The sequence below is a fragment of the Megascapheus bottae genome, chromosome 19, assembly GCF_031878675.1.
Source record: "Megascapheus bottae isolate mThoBot1 chromosome 19, mThoBot2.hap1, whole genome shotgun sequence".
In the NCBI taxonomy this organism is placed as follows: domain Eukaryota; kingdom Metazoa; phylum Chordata; class Mammalia; order Rodentia; family Geomyidae; genus Megascapheus; species Megascapheus bottae.
This window is the reverse complement of record NC_143527.1, coordinates 12,037,798-12,055,180: the sequence shown is the minus strand read 5'-3', so window position 1 is coordinate 12,055,180 and position 17,383 is coordinate 12,037,798. Positions and strand designations below refer to the sequence as shown.

General features: G+C 42.7%; 1 protein-coding gene across 1 annotated transcript in view; it reads right to left on the bottom strand.

Annotated features, from left to right (window-relative positions):
- The window catches only part of Atp8b1 (ATPase phospholipid transporting 8B1), a 96,004-nt gene that overhangs the window by 69,484 nt on the left and 9,137 nt on the right, over positions 1 to 17,383 (bottom strand). The window lies entirely within an intron of this gene.

Genomic DNA, 17,383 nt, shown 5'->3' with positions numbered 1-17,383 from the left:
GGTAATAATACATTTTATTACAAATGAAGTAAGACATAGAGACATCACAAAATGCATAGCATTCCCTTCCCTGTTGCCTCAATAAAAGTCTACTCTGTGTGATTCTAAGTCTAGAATACTTGAGAACCAAAGCTTCCAAGTGAAAAATGGAATCCGCAAATAAAAACAATAAACAGTGACCTTTCTATTGCACTTCAGTTTGTAAAGGACTTCTCATGCAATTAAAGAACTGGAGCTATACAATGTTACTGACAAGCAGACATTTTTTGTTTTTCTTCAATATCTTTGCTACCCAGAAGTCTGTCTGACATACAGAAAGGTTTTTGTTGTTGTTGTTGTTGTTGTTGTTTTTTAATGGTATTAATAAGGGAACACCAAATAAAGAACTGAGTTCAGAATTCAGTGTTGTACCCCAGCTCTCAGAGTCCATGGAGGCAGGAGAATCTAAGCCACTAAGTTTTATGCATTGAATCTAAGCCCTGAATCTTTCTCCCTCCACATCTTGCCTCCACAGTTAGATTTCAGAGTAAACAAACAAACAAAACAACAAAGGGGCCGGGAGTTTGGCCTAGTGGTAGAGTGCTTGCCTAGCATGCAGAAAACCCAGGTTCGATTGCTAGGTCCCACATACATAGAAAAAAAGCCAGAAGTGATGCTGTGGCTGCCGTGGTAGAGCTCTAGCCTTGAGAAAGTCCAAGGACAGTGCTCAGGCCCTGAGCTCAAACCCAGGACTGGCAAAAAAAAAAAAAAAACAAAACAAAACCAACCCCCCCCCCAAAAAAAACCACCCAAAATCAAAACAAAAAACAAACAAAGAATACCAACTCAGTGAAAACAAGCTGGATGTGGTGTCACTCATTTGTAATTCTAGCACTTGGAGGAAGGAAGATGGTGAGTTTGAGGCCAGCCTGGGCTCCCATAGCCAAGACCCTATCTCAAAAAATGAATAATAAATTTCAATTTAATTTTACAGAGTTTAACTTTCATTTATTGTAATTTAAAATAAAACAACCTAACAAAGACACACAGAGAGAAAAGATACAGCTAATAAGGTAACCACTCCCATCAGATTTTTCAACTTTCCTTAGAAGGCTCAGCAAGGAATTTTCTGTGATTGCATCATGGTATGCATGAACGAACCAAGCAAAATTTCAAAACCAGATTAAACAGAAAGCTGCACTGGCTGAGTTTGCTTAGGGGGAGGGAGAAGGTAAATGACAGAAACAATCTCAGCCTTGGTCATGAAAGTGGGTGGGGGGTATCATTGCACTGGTAGTTCTGCTTTTGTTTAGGTTTGAAATTTTCCTCACTCCAAGCAATCTAACTAGTAGCATCACACAGGCAAATCCATGAACACCAGATCACGAGTAACACCTGTGTTCAAGGGAGACACAGGCTCCAAAGGGACCACAGACAGACTTTGTGCAAGCCATAGGCCCACCCGAGGACTCCAGTATTGTGCAAACCCAATTTTATGTTTCATTGACTCAAAAGGACATGAAGGAGAAGGAGGAGGAGGAGGAAGAGGGGGAGGAGGAAGAAGAGTCCAAAACATCAAAAAACATTTAATACTGGACCGGGAGTTTGGCCTAGTGGTTAAAGTGCTTGCCTAGCATGCATGAAGACCTGGGTTCGATTCCTCGGTACCACATACATAGAAAAAAGCCGGAAGTGGTGCTGAGGCTCAAGTGGTAGAGCTCTAGCCTTGAGAAAATCCAAGGACAGTGCTCAGGCCCTGAGCTCAAGCCCAGGACTGGCAAAAAAAAAAAAAAAAAAAAAAAAAAACATTTAATACATTGTCTTGGGAAGGATGAGCCATTTCTTTGGGGATAAACATATTTATGATGTGGGGGGAGGGTGGTACATGAGTGCATGTATGTGTACTCATTTGTGTGAATTACACCAAGACAGCCAGGCAGATGGAACCAGGTGTTTCTAAGTATTTGCAGAGGTAAACCAAGTGACTGAGCAAGCTGGCTCTGGGAATGATGCCCTCTGTCAAGCAGAGAGAATAACAGCAGAAAAGATAAATATAAAACCAAAAATGTAACTCCCCAGTGGAAAACAATGGTGATTCAGCAGTTCCCATTGACTATCTTACGTGGTCTAATTTATTATATTATTATTTGTCTGTTTCTTTCATCTTTGCCCATTACACTCTTGAAAAGATGTTGGAATGTTGACTGAAAATTTTTTAAACTAGATAATGTATAAATCAGCTGTAGAAATTAATTTTAATCGTGTGATGTATCTACTGTTAAATGTCTTTTTTTTTAATCCTTTTTTCCCCCCTTAAGATGTGTAATGTTTCCTAAACCCTGGCACTGGTCATTCTCAGCTGTGAAAATGAAACTTGTATTTTAAAAATGAATGTCAATTTCAAGTGTATTTGAAATGGTTCCTCCAAGAAAGAGATTTGTAGACTATTGGAATTAAAAAAAAAAAAAAAAAAAAAAACATCCGCAGAGGAAGTAGCTGCCTTTGGAGAAAATAGGAAATGGGTCTTGATACGTTATCTCAGAGTAGCCCTTTTCCTAGGGCACCGTGGAAAACACAAATGTGATCTTCAAGTATACCTCTTCCCCAATTTGGGGAGGAAGGGACTCAGTTTGCATCTTTTTTGTATGTAAAATAAAATGACTTACCTTAAAAAAATACTTAATATTTAATGCAAATGTTACCCCAAAAGGTAATCTTTTGTGAGGGCTGTCCTGTATGGTACATTTGCAGGGGAAGCGAGAGCTGTTCTAGGGTTTGAACCCATGGCTTTATACTCTCATTTGGCTTTTTTCATTTGTAGAAGGCACTCATGCTACCACGGGAGCCACAACTCTAGTCTAGACTTTTTGCTGGTTAATTGGAGATAGAATCTCATGGACGTTACTGCCCAGGCTCGCTTCAAACCTTGTTCCTCAGATTCCAGCCTCCTGAGAGGCTAGGATCACAGGCATGACCCAACAGCTCCCTACTGCTTTCTTGTTTTAAAATTCATTTCAGTTTAAATATTGTTCCAATTTAGCACATTTAACTTTCCCCAAAGTGAAGGAAATATCACCACCAACTCCACTTGAAGACTGAGGCCAAGAGAGAGTAGGTGGATTGCATAAAGCTGAAATAGGACAAAGACTAAAATCTCCAATTACTAACATCATTTTACCAGCCCAACAGTTTCTCCAGCAGGTCCATTCTAACTCCTCAGACTAATTAAGTAACAGTGCAGTGAGTGGCTCAGTTTACCACCTGTACAAAAGAATAAAATAATAGTGCCTGCTTTTATGGTTATTGGTTTGTATAACAGAATCTTGCTATATAACCCTCACTGACCTTGAACTCACGATCTTGACTCTGCCTCCTGAGTGCTGGGATTACAGGTGTGTGATTCCACACCCCCTCTGTTGTGGTTGCTAGGAGGAGCAAATGACTCAATATACTCAAAGCTCATAGAATGGAGCTTGGTTCAAAGGAAGGCACAATAAATATGGAACCACATCACCAACAGTGACACTTTAGACCAGCTGAGATGTTACTACAGCCCACAATAGAGCTCAAATTTACCTTCATTTGTTGAATCATTGATAGGAAGGGGAATGCCCAGCTCGTAACCCCCATGCTGAGGCCACAGGAAAATGTCACCCTAGTAGTAAGAGAGACATTAAATATTTTACTCCAGCAGCTGCTCAGGGCCAAGCCACCTGTGGTGTATCCATTACAACTTTCTGCTCATCTTCTGAAGCACATGGTAAAGCTCAGCCTCTCCAACTAAAAATACAATGCAAACAAAAGCATCTCCTTGTCAGAATCTTTGCATAATGAACGCATGTGGGATTTTATTTTTTTTTCTGAAAGAAAAAGTGTTATGTTTTTCAGAAAGAGAATGTGTCTCTCCATCTGACACCTCTGCCACAATATATGGTGTATCTCCTGCCAATAAGAGACACTCTATACCAGCCAGACAAAAATAGTCTTGGGTTGTTTATCAACGATGTGTCGTAAACTGGAGAACCTAGAGCTGAACATATTATACATGCACGTGTGACACTTCCATTGGCACTGCTTTATGAAACTCTGTTTATGCCAGTACTCTATGTAAGTAGATTTTCTACATTATATAACTACATTGATATCTGGAGAAGAAAAGATTAGGGAGAGGCTAAAAATTCTAGTCCTCCCCCCAACATATAAGAAAATCCTGATCAAATGTTTTCTGGCTTGGTAATTTCATATCCACTGTTTCATCAAGTTAGTTTTGTGATTATGTGCGTGTTTAGTGATTGATTATTCATTATCTGTGGTTTCCTGGCCTGTCTCCCTACCTGGTCAGCTGCTGATAAGCCTCCCCCTTCTCCCTCCTTGCCCCCCATTTATACAGGCCAGCTCCCAAACTTAGGTTTTAACTCTTAGCTGTTTAGAAAGTGGGTAGAGGTGCCCAATATTCTAATCATCTCCAAGACAGAGAATGCTACATCCTCTTCTGTCCTCTACGGAGTAAGTACCTGGCACTGCCAGGGCAGGCAGCTGTGGTGACTTCCCAAGTGCTTGGATATCCACTCCTCACTCTGCCAGCATGCCCTTGTACCATCTCCCCAACACAGTGTTAGAAAGAAACTACACAGCCTGTAGCTGCCCATTGGTGAAGCTCACCAAAGGGTTTCTTACATTTTGTCTCATTTTTTAAAATCTGTTGATTTTGAGGGTGAAAATATATCAGATTCTCTGAAGTCACATTTGGCCAAGGTAACCGTCAGAGGGAACTGGTCAGGTTCTCTTCCTGCTTTTCCATTTTACATCTGAAGATAGCATCTTACTCAATTGTGGTTTCCCTGAACAAACTATGTTTATTTAATGATGAAACATACGCCTGTGACTCACATCTATAATCCTAGCTACTTAAGGGGCGGAGACTGAGGATCAAGGTTCAAAGCCAGCCTGGGCACTAAAGTCCATGAGACTCTTATTTCCAATTAACCACCAGTTAATCACCAATTAATCCTTGAGCTGTGGCTCAATGGGTAGGGTGATAGCCTTGAGTAGAAGAGCTCAGGGACAGTGCCCAGGCCCAAAGTTCAGGTCCCATGACCGACACCCCCCCCACACACACACAGAGAAAAGCATCTCCCAATTGCTTTGCTAGTAGCACCACACAAAATAGTCCAGGGTTTCTTTGTAATTGTACATCTCGCTTGGCACCTGAACTTCTTAAGACTAAGCATGTAAACTAAATCCCTTGATTCCTTGTATTCTTTCTTCTTCTCCCTCTTCACTGTGGTAATGGGATTCATTTGAGGTAGAATTTGGCTTGTTCACTCCCTTTAGGTTTAGAGTCCATCTTCTTGTCTTCATTTATTTAAATTATTATTTTTATTATTATCATCATTATTTTTGTGCATACTGGGTCTTGAACTCAGGGCCTAACATTCTTGATTGGCTTTTTCACTCAAGGCTAGTACTCTATCACTTGAGCCACACCTTAATTGTTAATGAGAAATTAATTGTTAACTGGAAATAATAGTCTCACAGACTGTGACCCTCAGATCTCAGCCTCGTGAGTGACTCAGGTTAGAGGCATTAGCCACTAGTGCTGGCTTAATTTTTTTTTTTTTTTGCCAATCATGGGGCTTGAACTCAGGGCCTGAACATTGTCCTTGGGCTTTCCTCAAGGTTAGAGCGGTACCACTTGAGCCACAGCACCACTTCCAGCTTTTTCTATGTATGTGGTACCAAGGAGTCAAACCCAGGTCTTCATGCATGCTAGGCAAGCACTCCACCACTAGGCCAAACTCCAGGCCCTGGCTTAATTTTTTGAATGTCAAATAGTAACATGTTCCACAAAGCCAAAACACAATCCTTCCCCTGAGTCCCCCTCCCTCATCACATAACTGACTTTATTGTTCTCTTTTTATTTTTCTTATGTTTCTTATATAAACATATTTTTCTTTTTTTTTTTTTTTGCCAGTCTTGTGGCTTGAGCTCAGGGCCTGAGCATTGTCCTTGGGCTTTCTCAAGGCTAGCACTCTACCACTTGAGCCACAGCACCACTTCTGGCTTTTTCTATGTATGTGGAGTGCTGAGAAATCAAACCCTGATCTTCGTGCATGCGAGGCAAGCACTCTTACCACTAGGCTAAACTCCCAGCCCCCATATTTTTTCTTAGAACACAAAAATAAATGACATGTGCTCTTCTATGTTTTGCTTTCTTCTCACTTAATTTTTCCTGTAGATAACTGGATGTAACTTTTCAGAAATCTGTTTAAAAAGAGTGATATATATATGTATATATATATATATATATATATAGAGAGAGAGAGAGAGAGAGAGAGAGAGAGAGAGAGAGAGAGAGAGAGAGAGAGGGAGAGAGGGAGAGAGGGAGAGGGAGAGAGAGAGAGAGACAGACAGACAGACAGACAGACAGACAATTCCCTCAAAATACTTTGTAAAGAGATCCATAGATCCCGCAATGCTTTCCTTCCCTTTGCCATTCTCCATGACAGAAGTCCTTTCAGGACCCAACAGGACCGGTATATCACTGCCACAAACTTACTAATATCCAGGTAAGGTAGTTACAGCTTTCTAGGCCCTCCACTAGGCATAATTCAATCTAATAGGATGGGTGCTTTATGGTAGGATATATAATGATTGCAACAAGGTAAATATTCACTCAGAGGGAGTAAATAGATCACTCACCCATAGACTACTCAGTGAATTTCTCCTGACAGATATCTGGCAAGTCGTGACATAAAAGAAATCAGGAAACAAAGGCACCTGGATGAGTTAGAACAATTAATTGTGGCCACTACTGTGAAGCCCACCCACAACCAAGTCTGCCCTTTCCATGCCAACACTGCTCAGTCTTCATTTGCTCTGCCTGGCACTGCTCTCAAACTCCCTACTGAGAACTGCTAGGAGACTCCCTCACTTTCTCCCCAGTACTCACATTCAACAGCTAGCACGCCAAACCCTGTAACAGCAACAACAAGGGTTGGTACTTGGCTTTTTTAAATTGCTCAACCTTTCCAAAATAAAAAAGTCAAGCTAAAACATAACTAAAACTGATTCCCTTATTTAAATCTTCAGCACAAATTAAACAATGAGAACTCTTACAGAATATCTTAGTTCTCATGTGCGTTTTTTGTTGTTGTTGTTTTGCCAGGGCCTGAGCACTGTCCTTGGATTTTCTCAAAGCTAGAGCTCTACCACTTGAGCCTCAGCACCATTTCTGGCTTTTTTCTATGTACATGGTACACAGAGGAATTGAACCTGGGTCTTCGTACATGCTAGGCAAGCACCCTTACCACTAGGCCAAACTCCCAGCCTCATGTGCATTTTTTTTTTTCAAATGCCCACACTCAATTTTGGGAGAAACAAAGAAAGTTGGCTTGCTATTTAAACAGCCTCATGATGAGGATAACTTGGTCCTGGACTGGTCTTACCCTAAACAACATGTTATGGGCAGGTGAGAGTTTCTGATGGATTTAGCACTGGCACGAGGAGATCACATGCCCGTACCACTTGGCCAGCCCCTGTGACCAGGAATGTCAGTCCTCTGCTCCTTTAGTACAGAAAGCCTGGTTGCGGCCGGCTTCCCTGCTGCCTTGGGGATGTGCTCAGGGATTCTTAGCACCCTTGACACCTTACCTCCCCTGCCTTCCAAGTCCTCACTCATCGCTTTCCCTACCACCCTCACACTTCTCCTGATCCACGTAGGGATGACATACCCCTCAGGACACCCATCTGTCCCAGAATGCAGCTGCACCCTATGGAGGCTCTGCAGTGATTGCCACGTGAACAGACCCCTGGAGGACATGCAGGTGGATGTGCGCACGGATGGGCCAGGTGGAGGGTCAGACCTGGTACTCCAGGCAGGGGCTATGGCATTTGCCAAGGTCTGGAGATGAGACCAACATGTCGCTTGTTCTTGGAACGGAGACTCTGGGAATCAGTAGAAGTGGGACGGTGGTAGGGAAAGTGATGAGTGAGGATCAAGTTGTCCTGTCGGGCAGCTCCTCGCCATGAGACTGTTTAAATGCACTGCCAGGATTCAGTGAAAAGCTAGTTCTTTGGGTGCTCTTGACATATGTCCAGTGTTCAACAGCCATGTGTGGCTAATGGCTAGACATATCCAGTTTGTTTTTGCCAGTCTTGGACTTGAGCTCATGACCTGGGTACTGTTCCTTATTTTGCTCAAGGCTGGCTCTCTACCACTTGAGCTACAGTTAAACTGCTGGCTTTTTTTAATTGCAGAGCCTCACAGACTTTCCTGCTTAGGCAGGCTTCAAACTGCAATCCTCAGGTCTCTGAGTCTTGAGTTAAGAGTTAGGATTATGGGTATGAGCCACCAGTCCTCTGCTCAGGCATCTTGATTTTAGTGTATGAAGCCAGCAAGCAATTGGCATAAGCCTCCATTCATAAAAACATACAGCTCAAACTAGTTAGGAAAAAACACTTCAGGCTATAATGGTTCACAGTAGCAATTCTTCCTAATGTGTATTCAAGCTACAAATAGCCTAGATACTTGTGTAAGGGGAGATAAGAAATATTTTTTCAAGTCTGAGAAGAATTCTAGAATGACATTCTGCAAAGCCTCTTCTAAGTCCTAAAAACAGCTGGCCACAGACATTGAGGAAAGAAAAATGTGCCCATGATTAAAATTCTAAAAGTCCAATTTTTTTTTTACTGCCAAAAAAAAAAAAAGTGCTAATGCCGGGTGTAGTGGCTCACGCCTGTAATCATAGCTACTCAGGAGACTGAGACCTAAGGATCAAGATTCAAAGCCAGCCTGGGCACAAAAGAACCTGAGACTCTTATCTCCAATTAACCTCTAGAAAATGGGAAGCGGGGCTTGGCTCAAGGGTAGAGCGGTAGCCTTGAGCTGAAGAGCTCAGGGCAGTGCCCAGGCTGAGTTCAAGCCCCATGACCTACCCACCCCCACAAAAAAAAAGTGCTAAGCTTTTAAAGCTTTCTCTATTGTGTATTTTACCTACGTCCTAAGTCAGTATGCTGGATTCAAAATATCACATTAGCTAATCCTTATTTAGAGTTCTAAATATAAAAGGCAAAATGATGGTGGCATGCCAAGTCTGCCAACAGCTCAGTGCCAAGGACAGAGTGGAAAGTAATACAAGGAGGAAATGAGTTATGCTGTACAATGAAACACACACCCAAGACTCAAGTTTAACCCCTGGGCAGACCAGCAACAGCTATCATTGCAACAAGTGATAAAGTCCATGAAGCAAAAGCAGCAGGGAATGAAGAAATCACAGCTGTTCTTCTCCCCTAGCCAACCGTGAAGGAACACAGAAGCCTGAAGAGGAAGAGCCTGGATGAACAGGGTGGGTTTCTAGTGAAGGAATGGTCTTCTCAGGTTGCCTAGGGGTTCTAGCCCTAGGTGGCTTTGGGACACATTCTCACATAGGCCAGACACAGCCTCCTCTCAAATCTTCTGACTCAGGCAATAGGAGGGCAAGGCTATCTCAGCAAAGAAAAACCCTGTGCCTTCAATATTCCAAATCTGGGACCAGCTGACAAAGCCGGCCACGCCCACCCAGCCCCTAGGATGTCCTGACTCCCTTTTGCCTTGTACCTCTCCCCCTTGGTCTGTCCTGCCAGGAGATCAAGATACAATCAGCAACCTCCTCAGTGCTGTTAAGCTGCCAACTACAGCAAATCCCAAGTTCACAGCCATTCACCTCAACGTGTCCAGTTATTAAGGAGAGATAAAAAAGACAAACAGCAGTAATTTAGCAATGCCTCTTTGCCAGAAGATGGACTTGCAATTTTTCTAAGGAGGAAGTCTGGACTTGAGGCTGGTGACAAGTGATGAGAGAAGATACTCATCTTTGTTCCTAGGAATCTCATAAAGTCAAATAGACAAACTACCTGCTTTTACAAGCTAGGTTAGGACTGGCTTGCACATGTATAAGATTTTTTGTTTTGTTTTTGTTTCTTTGTTTGGGTACAAGTTCTGGGACTTGAATTCAAGGCTTTGAACTCTTGCTTTACTTTTTCTTTCACTCAAGGGTGGTGCCCTACTACTTGAGCCAAAGCTCTACTTCTCAGTCTCCTGAGTAGATAGGATTACAGGCATGAGCCACCAGTGCCCAGCCAGCATTCTACAGTTTTAGTAAGCATGATATCCAGGGTTTTCTTTCTTTCTTTTTTTTTTTTTGTGCCAGTCGTGGGCTTGAGCTCAGGGCCCGAGTGCTGTCCTTGGACTTTCTCAAGGCTAGAGCTCTACCACTTGAGCCTCAGCACCACTTCCGGCTTTTTTCTATGTATGTGGTACCGAGGAGTTGAACCCGGGTCTTCGTGCATGCTAGGCAAGCACTCTACCACTAGGCCAAACTCCCAGCCCAATATCCAGGGTTTTATTAAGCATCAGATTCTCTGTCCCTATTTCTCTCTGTCTGTCTCTTTCTCTGTCAATCTGTCTCTCTCTGTCTCTCTCTTAGTACTAGGTATGGTGAATGTCATATTACCAACCCAATTCCCTGACATACTAACCTCTCAACTTTTGGGTCCTTCAGTTTTATTTTTTTAGTTACTGAACAACCTGAGGGTACCATGTTTTCCTTACCCAAGCTTCCAAAACTCAGGCTAAGGAGTTATTGTAGGCCAGAGCACAGTGAAAGGCCCGTCTCAGATTTTCCTTTCTAATGAGCTATCTCTGTGGGTTATATGGGTGGCTCAATCCACTCACAGTGGCTGGATGCACGGGTGGAGCCTCCTGTCCAAGTCTGTTGGAATTTCTGACCTTGGAAACCGATCAGCTGATCAGAACGTACTCACTTTTCAAAGATACCAGTCCAATCAAACGAGATAAGTGCGTTCTCTAATAATGTCAAGGGGCATTGCTTAGCAGTAGGGTTGACAACCAGAAAATACTCACATTCCAAAGGGAGCACAGCCAGAAGTGGAGAAACACCTGAGAAAACAACAGTCTCTACCTCAGAGGGAAAGAATAGAAAAAGTCCCAGTTCCCTCGACAAAGTCATGATAAAACAAAACAAAACAAAACAAAAATAGGCATCAATTAGGGGTGGTGTCACACACCTGTAATCCCAGCCCATGGGAAGCTCGGGCAGAATCATAAATCTGAGACCAGCCTGGACTATACAGTGAGACCCTGTTTCAAAAAAAATAAAATAAAAGACAGAAAAATCCATAATGTTTATCTTCTGGAGAAGTATGTTATATTGGTTTAACTCCACCTACACAGTACTGAAAAGCCTCCCTAAACCAATGCTAACCCAAAACTAAAAGTCAAACAATAACCCAAGAACAAGACCTTTCCAAACTTTCTGACTTCAAGCCTGTGATTTTGCTAACAGTTAAAATTAGCCTAAACGAAAGTACCTCCTATAATGCAAAATTTCACTGCTTACCCCCCAAAATCAATGCAATAAGCAAAGTGTTAGTAATATATAAAGATAACAGATACATAGAAATGATAAAATTATATAAAGTATAAATAAGTATATAAAGGATATACATTAAGTATATAGCATATATAAAGTGTATAAATAAAGCAGCCAGGTACAATGTCTCATGCATGTAATCCCATTTAGGAAACTATCTGTAAGATGGTAGCTTAAAGCCAGAGAGTTCCTAAGACCCCATCTCAACCAATAATAAGCTGAGTACACTAATGTGTGCCTGTCATCTCAGCTGCAGAGAAGTGTAAATATAAGTTTTATGGTCCATACAGACCTTGGCAAAAAATGAGACACAATCTGGAAAATAACAAAAGCAAAAAGGGCCAGAGGGGGTTGGCTACATAGCACGTGCAATAACCTGAGTTCACATGCGAGTACTGTGAAAACAATGTGTGTAAAATATCTAAAGGATAGAAATACATGAAAGATGTAAGTTATATAGAGTACATAAAGTACTTGGCTATATAAGCTTATAAGATACCTGGAGATGAAGATAGAGGAAGACATAAAACATGGGCCATCCGCATACACCTGCAACCATGAAGAAGTAGTGGTGGATACCTAACCAGAAACGACCACATCAATTAGATCTGATGGTCAGAGGAGGCTGAAGGTCAGAGATGGCTTTGGTATTGGGCCCCAAGGGCGAGTGGGTCCCAATCAGATTGGGAGGTGGGAAGTACCAGGAAAAAAGTCTCTTTAGAGAGGAAGCCCTAGGAGCAAAGGCTGTGAGCAGCCTGAGGATCGTCATGATTGGGCTGGAATTACTGAAGTGCTCCTGGCAGAGACTAGCAGCAGATGGGGGGATGGAGAGGATGGTTGGAATAAAAGGCAGGAGAATAGGCCAGCTTCAACAAGGACCACAGACAGAGTTCTTCCAAAAGTAATGCACAATACACAGTCAACCCTACTTGAGCTCTGGCACAGGGCCCTGTTGGGGTCATGCAGTACCTGTCCCTGTACCCAACTTCCACAGTAACCACAAGGGGTCAGTCCCCTGTCCGTTCCACCTTAGCTCAATGTTTGTATGTGTGCACATGTGTGCACCCGTTGGTACTGGGGCTGAAACTCAGAGCCTCCCACTCTTTTTCAGCTTTGTCATTCAAGAGTGGGCACTCTATCACTTGAGCCACCCCTCTACTTCCAGCTTTTTGCTGGCTAATTGGACAAAGACTCTCCTGGCTATGCCTGCCCAGGCTGGCTAAGAACTGTGAGTCCTACAGCTCAGTAGGTGAGCCAGTGGTTCCCAGCTAAGGTGATCTTTTAGGGCAACTCTACCTTCCAACACATAAAATATTCCCAGAGGAAGGGACCTCTGCTTCTGATAGTCATGGAGGCCTCCAGCACAAGAGCAGAGCCAACACACAAGATGCAAAAAAACACAGACTTGTTGGCTGGATGGCACCTAACTTTTGAGGCCTTTCCTAGTCACCTGTCCCAAACAGTCAACCCCCACAGTGTTGACTCCCCCACATCAATCTATTATCTTTACAGGACATACATCATTAATGTAATAAATGTTTCCCAGCAGTACTGGGAATCTGAGAGCTTGTGTGTGCTGGGAAAGTATTCCATCACTGAGCTACTCCACCCAGCCCTGCTAGAACGCAATACCACATGAAAGTGTTTTATTCCGTCTCTCCATATGAGAATATAAGCTCTGAATGGGTAGGGATCTTGTCTTTTTTCTCTTTGCTGTATTCAGATTATCTGGAAGCACCTGGCATATGGCAGGTACTCAAATATTTGGAGGAGGGGAAAAAGGGAGGGAGGGGAGACAAAGGAAAGGAGGGGAAAATGGAAAGCGAATAAAAGAAGGGAAGAGGGGCCGGGGGTTTGGCCTAGTGGTAGAGTGCTTGCCTAGCATGCACGAACACCTGGGTTCGATTCCTCGGTACCATATACATAGAAAAAAGCCAGAAGTGGTGCTGTGGCTCAAGTGGTAGAGCCCTAGCCTTGAGAAAATCCAGGGACGGTGCTCAGGCCCTGAGCCCAAGCCCAGGACTGGCAAAAAAAAAAAAAAAAAGAAGAAGAAGAAGAAGAAGAAGAAGAAGAAGAAGAAGAAGAAGAAGAAGAAGGGAAGAAAGGAAGAGGAAAGAACAGAAGGAATTCTCACTTCATATTACCAAGGCCACAGATGAATGGCCTCCCTTAAACATTAAATAGTACTTCCTAGAGCTAGCGGAGTGAAATAATTAAACAATCACTTAAAATCTACTCACCCCTATGTTTCTTTAGTCAAAATGAGGGGATAATTTAGGAACTGTGTTGGAACAAGTGCACTGGCTTCAGTCAAAGGCAGCTTAAGTCAAAAATCATCCATGTCTAATACTACTGCTGGGATGCTTTGGTTTTTGTTGTTGCTGTTGTTCTGAACAATAAATAAAAGGGATTGGCCAATCTCACTATCAGGCATGACACACCTGATGTGTATACATTGAGACTCAGTTCAAAATGGGCACTGATGGCTCACACCTGTAATCTTAGCTATAGAGGAGGTTGAGATCTGTGGGTTGCAGTTCAAAGCCAGCCCTGACAGAAAACTCAGTGGTTCTTATCTCCTATTAACCATCAAAAAAGCTGGAAATAGAAGTGTGGCTCAAGAGTAGAGTGCTAGCCTTGAGAAAAATACTTCAGGGTCTTAGGGTCAGTGCCTTGGCCCTGAGTTCCAGTCTCAATACTAGCATGAAGAATGAGGAGGAGGAGAGGAAGTAGAGAGGAGGAAGAGGAAGAGAGGAAGAAGAGGAGGAGAGGAAGAGGAGGAGGAAGAAAGAAGATGAAGAAGATAAGATGATGATGACCACAACAATGACATTCACTCCCTCGATAGCAGATGCTTCCCAAAAGAAACAAAACTGTCACCTGTGTCCAGTCAGTGGCTGCCCAGTTACATCCCCCACCCCACTTGATGTGCTTGATATGCCACGGCTGTAATGATAATCCCTCAATTTCTTAGTCCTCTCAATTTCTTAGTCACTTTCTTCTAAGGTATTTACTGCTCTTCATATACTGTGCCTTAGGCCCCACCATGCTTGAGAGTTAATTATCTGCCTAATCACCCTCCCTTTGCAGAAAGAAAACAGAGATACAAACAGTAAGGATATGTGGCAAGGGTTTAGGGCTAGCCAAAAGGGCTAACTCTTCTGGCAAACCAGGATTTCTGGACCTGCATCCCACTATACACAGCCACAGGAACAATAGAGAGAAGTAAACCAATGGCTCTACTTCTATGCATTACTTTCCTATGCATTTCTTTTCTCAGGAGTCACTCTCCACCAACCAGAGTCCCCTTACATTCTTAAAGGTCCAGGAGCAAGGCAGAGAAAACAAGGCAAGGCAAAGCACAAGTAGCTCATGTCTTCAATCCTAGCTATTCGGGAGGCTGAGATGTGAGGACTGAGGTTCAAGGACAATCTGGGAAAGAAAGGCTGTGAGACTCTTAGCTCTAATTAATAACCAAAAAATAAGTAAAAGCCAGTAGAGCTCTGATTCAAGTGGTAGAAGACTAGCCATGAGTAAAAAACCTCAGAGACAGTGCCCAGGTCTTGAATTCAAGACCCAAGACAGACAGACAGACAGACAGACACACACACACACGGTGCTGCTGCCCCATGCATGTAATCCACAGGAGGCTGAGATCTGAAATCACAGTTCACCGCCAGCAAAGACAAGTGTATCTAAAAGACTCCTATCTCCTGTCTTTCAGTCAAAAGCTGAAAGCAGAGCAGTGCCTAAAATAGTAGAGTAGCAGCCTTGAGCAAAGCAACAGAGGGTGAGTGTAAGGCCCTGAGTTCAAACCCTAGTACCAGGGCAAAAAGAAAAGACAAGATGAGGGAGGGAGGGATGGGAAGGAAGAACAAAGGAAAGGAAGAAGGGAGGGTGAGGGAGGGCAGGAGGCAGTTAGTTTTGGTCAGAGTATGTACTCCATGGCAGAACATTTGCTTGGCATATGTAAAGCATGCTGGCTTCTATCCCCAGCAATGAAAAACCAACCAATAAACAATAGCAACAACATAACTTTTCACAGGATGAAGAGTTCTCAAGTAGTCATTTCTGGTCACTGTGCTTGCCCCCCAAAGACAATACACTACTCAGTAGAACTCGCTTAAAATCAGTGCACCTGGATGTTTCTGTTCAAAGACATGTATCACCAGCGGCTCCTCAAAGAGAACCCCAGAACTTCATTGTGACACTTCCTGTTTCTTGAAGGTTTTTTAGCCATTCCTTCAATTAAAGTTCTTATCTACTAAGCAGAGGACAGAACCTATCTAAGGTTTCAATCTGTTCTGTATCTACCACACTCCTGACACAGGAATTGATGATCAAATTTCACTTTCATTTGTTTTGTGGGGAGGTGTTGACATTTTTAACTGCACAGACTGGCTCAAGCAGGTTAACCTTCCAGGCTCTAGTCTCAAAAATAAATAAATGGGGGCTGGGAGCATAGCCTAGTGGTAGAGTGCTCGCCCAGCCCTGGGTTCAATTCCCGGGTACCACATACACAGACAAATCTGGAAGTGGTGCTGTGGATCAAGTGGTAGAATGCCAGGCTTGAGCAAAAAGTATCCAAGGATGGTGCCCAGGCTCTGAGTTCAAGCCCCAGGACTGGCAAAAAAAAATGAAATCAATCAATCCATCTAGACAATAACAACACATAGGGGAAAAATTGAAGCATGTAAATATTTTATGTTGGAAGACTTCATCAAGAAGTAACAAGGCTAATTCTTTTGTCCTTACTGATGATGGTTGACACCCAAAGAGTTTGTATTAGAAAGAGCAAGTATCTTACATCTCTGTCCCTGTATTAGTTATTTACCACTGCCTAACAAATATCCCACAGTTTAGCAGTTCAGAACGTAAGCATTTTCTGGGTAAGGCTCAGCATCTCTCACAAGGCTCCAATGAAGCTGGTGACCAAGCTAAAGTCATCTGAAAGTTCAACTCAGGGAGGATTCAATTCTAAACTACTCCAGGGGTGGTTTGCAGGATTCAGTTCCTCTGGGTTGGCAAGCGGCCACTCCAGTTCTGTGCCACGTGGGTCTCTCCATATGGCAGAGCAGATGGTAGCTGGCTTGTCTCTGAGTCAGGGAGCCAGAGAATTTGAGCAGGGGGAGCAAGCCTACTCCATATCCTAGCCATAGAAGAACCCTATGTGGCTCTGACTATAGTCTTCTTTAGAAGAGATCCCAAGGCCTGACCATTTAACCTCCCTGGAAAAGATTATGTGGAAAGAAAAGACACCACTAAAGTACACTTAAGCAGACACTCTTCACAGGACCCAAATATGGTCAAAACACAGCCTGGGAAAGCTTTTATGGAATAAGCGTAGGAAGTGTAGCAATAAAGAGAGAGAGAGAGAGAGAGAGAGAGAGAGAGAGAGAGAGAGAGAAATTACACAAGAATGTAAGATGCTTGTGCAGCATCCAAATTTGGTCAAAAGTAATCAGGGAACATATTTATAAAGCATAAGAATTCTAGCAGCAAAATGAAAACCAGAGAGATTACTTCACTCAAAAGCAGTTTCTGGAGTTGCAAAGAATTACAATCACTGGCACACAGAGCTAGAAGGCTGACAGAGGGGCAAAAATAAAATTGAAAATTAACTAAAAATCTGAAATTGGCATCCGCTAAGACCTACTGTTTACTTTTTTGTGTTTTGGCAATGCTGACCATCAAGTATCTATCTTATTTTCTGTGGCAATTAATGATTAATACTTAATTGTGTAATAAAAGGAAAAGGAAATATTCAGTATGTCAAACACTCTTCTTTCTGCCACTTATTAGAGGACTAAACACTGGCATTAGGAAGCTTCCATGAGGCACCTGACTCAAGCTCATATTTCCAATTCTCATGTTATTATGACTCTCAAATCTCAAAGGCTTCTCTATGAACATAAAATTATTTTAGAAGATACCAATCGATAATTTTTAAAATCTGAAGTTGGGAATAAAGT